The sequence below is a fragment of the Gossypium hirsutum genome, chromosome A04 (genome assembly GCF_007990345.1).
Source record: "Gossypium hirsutum isolate 1008001.06 chromosome A04, Gossypium_hirsutum_v2.1, whole genome shotgun sequence".
NCBI lineage: Eukaryota > Viridiplantae > Streptophyta > Magnoliopsida > Malvales > Malvaceae > Gossypium > Gossypium hirsutum.
Window position 1 is genome coordinate 341880 of NC_053427.1, and position 3351 is coordinate 345230.

A 3351-nucleotide genomic window follows, 5' to 3' on the forward strand; every position below is an offset into this window, starting at 1 on the left:
ATCATTTTTAAAGCTAGCTAATTTCTTCGATAAGGTGAGGTACAGATTTTTACTTATGGAAAATACAGCACAGTCTGTTTTCTTAAAACCATTTCTCAAATAGCCATTTAACTTCTGTAACACACCGTCAAACAACGAAAACTACTCTACTAAGTAAAGTTTCGGGTTAAAACTTATGTAGGAAGCCCTCAAGTACACGTTTCACGCGTCTAAGTTTATCTTATAAGACTCACTTTATAAATCGTCTTCAATAAGTTTTGAGAGAAATTGTTATACAATTTATAATAAAATATATAATAACTCAACCCAAATTAGGCCGGAATTCGAATTAACCTCGATATATATTTTTAAAGACACTTTTTGAAGCGACGGTACTCCATTTTCCATTAATCTTCTTCTTCTTCTCTGCTCTTTGTCAAGACATCATCCGCTCCTTTATTTTTTTCCTTTTTCTCTGTTGTTAATGTCACACATCTCAACACTGAACATATTCTTTCTTACTCAGATTGCAAATTATATCCCGATTAACGAAGACTTGGATTATCCTGTAACTTAGTGAAGTATGTTGTGTCAATTACTGCATCTTCGACATATCTGGATATTGACATTGGCAACATTAGTAGTACATCGCTCATGTCTGCTTGAATTTCTCTTTCCCTACTAATTGCATTGATGCAAACCCAGATGTATTCAAAACTTGGTATTCACCATTGGAGAAAACCATATCTTTTACTAGAGTGTTTTTTTAACGAAATCACGTTTTCCCTTCTATGATGAATTTGAAGGCTTATTCCCTCTTTACATGCCATGGGCTTGGTTGGTTTTCTAGCTATTTACTTTTCTCCCTCTTTCATCTTTCAATTGTACATGGAAAGCAAGCAAACTAATTGCAAAGACATCCACACCGATGGATGGGCAACTATTCCTTATAAAGCATCTTTTGATATTAAGGGAACAGGTTATCTTTCTTACCCCTCTTTTTAATAAGATGTTAGTTTTAATGGATTTTGGCCTTGCAGATAGCACCAGTTGACTCGGAGGAAGCTTGTTTTTTTTTTTTTTTTTGTTTCAGCATGATAGTAGGACAAAAAAAAAAGTATAAGACTTATTTTCTTTTGATTCCTTTGTTGTTTAGGTTGTTCCATTTCTGAAATTTCATTCATATTTTACTTTTCTTTTCAAATGTCAAGGACAGGAGCACCTGAGACGCATACTTAGAGGTCAGACCTCGTTATTTGACTGGTCTGATCAACATCATTAGCAAGGACCTTATCTCCCTGTGTTTTGGAAAGCCAAGTAGATGCAAGAAGGTTACCTTTTGATATCTTTATTTACAGTCCTCAATGAGTCGAAGTGGCATGTGCCATCTTGGGTGCAAGTGCTGCTAAAATAATCCTCAACCCAAAATATTAATTCTCAGGTCTAGGAAATGAAAAACTGCAGAGTTTGTGAAAAGTTAGTGAGTAAAATATGAAGCAAATGATTGTCTTTTCTCCCAAAACATTATTATACTATTTCACTGCTGCATCCCACCTTTTCCTCTTTTCTCCCCTTTTGTCAAAACTACTCATTGTCTTGGGCATTATTTTAGTTATAATTGACCATTAATTAATGCCATTCAGCATTCAGCAACTGTTGCTTTCCTAAACTATGATTCTGTTATCTAGTAATCTCAAGGCTTGACAGCAGGGTTCTGCTTTTATCATTAGCATAAGATGTCTTCTGTGCTCGTTTACATGCAGGAACCGATGAAAAGCTTAAAGGCAACTTGTGAGGAGTTTATTATGGCAGTCACTAAGCAAGTAGTGGATCCTACGCTTTCGTTTGTTGCCAAGGTTCATATTTTTCTCCTCAATTAGCCTTTCCACAACTTAAGATATTAGAAGCTAGGAGAAGTAGATATTACTTGCTAGCGAAATAAGTCCAGTTCCCTTTGATTGGAGCAGCTTGAAAAAAGTACTAAGTCCAGTTGAAACGTCAGAAATTTGAGCTTGGATACGAATATTTACTTCAACGAGTGATGTGATATTTAACACAATACCTTGTTTTCATACTTCTTCTGTGAATCAAAGCATAACTTTGATAGTAACGTTCTTTTTCCTGCATTGACGCATGACTAATTGTCTGAGGTTTATATTTGTTCAGCACGGCTTTTAAGGCGTACTCTACTCAGTCGTCTTTGTGGCATAGCCTGGATATTCTTCTGGAGGAGCTACTCTACGGCTCTGTGAGTTACGCGCTCGTAATAAAAGTCTAGCAGATCAGACAACCCGGTGTACTGGAAATTGGAGTTCTCAGGTACTACGAAGTATAGCAACCATCAGTGTGTACTTGTGATTTGAGCGAACCAAAGGATTCAATCTGCCTGGGAGTTGTGAGCCGTCTGAATCTGTTGAGAATCCGCCAAAGGTGGTATTCGTTGGGATTTGGGTAATCAACGAAGGTAAAATCGGTATGAAGATCAAATTACAAAATCTGTCATCCGAAGAATCTGCCAAAAGTGACATCAGTAGAGAAAAATACTTGATATCTGTCCGTATACAGAATCCGCCAAGAGGCGCCAATGTATATTCATATCATTATATTCAGCAGTTTTACGAAGATTATAGTATCAAAATATTTACAAACACATAGAGCTCGCAATTTAAGAGAAGCTCACAAAACATATAATCACATAGAGCTCGCAAAACACTATTCATATTTAGCTCGCATATCATTGTTCATATAATCACATATTTAATCACAATAATAAAATAGATTTTTAGAGAAAACTTACTCTCAGAACTTAGGGTAAAACCCTTGTTGGTGCAACAGCAGAATCAAGCAGACTCAGCAAGTATCTTGTCGAGCAAGCCTCGAATCTTGCTGAGCAAACAAACAATTTCGAGTTGAAGAAAGAAGAAAATAAGCTGAGGAAATTTGAGAGAATATTGATGAACAAAGCTGATTTCATTCATGTGTTGAACAATGGCATAATGCCAATACATAAACCAAGCAATTTGCTTGTCAAAATCTGCATAATGATACCTAATCATCACCTACTACCACTAATACATTGAAACTTGAAAAACTAAGCTTACACACTTAAACAAAGCTGACTTAACAGCTCAATTGTCATCAAAATTACATCAATCATAAACCTAACATAGTTCTAAATGAACTAAAGTACATTACATTAACTTAAGATTACTAGATGAACAAAATAGGAATAGTTCAGCTCGTTCCAGCAGCTCCTGCACGACTTGGTCTTCATGGCCTGCATGCTGTCGAGTTTGCTGCATGCTGAACCAACTTCATCACTCCTCCTTGGTTTGCATGGAGCAAACACCTAGCTTCTTTCTTAGGTATTCA

General features: G+C 36.2%; 1 long non-coding RNA gene across 2 annotated transcripts; it reads left to right on the top strand.

Moving 5' to 3' along the window:
- The first annotated feature begins 303 nt into the window (after nt 1-303).
- LOC107931098 (uncharacterized) lies at nt 304-2629 on the top strand. Of its 2 annotated transcripts, XR_005925348.1 has the most exons (4): nt 304-371; nt 506-1310; nt 1743-1835; nt 2146-2629. It is a non-coding gene; the product is annotated as an uncharacterized lncRNA (long non-coding RNA). The 2 variants fall into 2 exon arrangements; XR_001693111.2 differs by having other exon boundaries at nt 308-1310.
- The last annotated feature ends 722 nt before the right edge of the window (nt 2630-3351 follow it).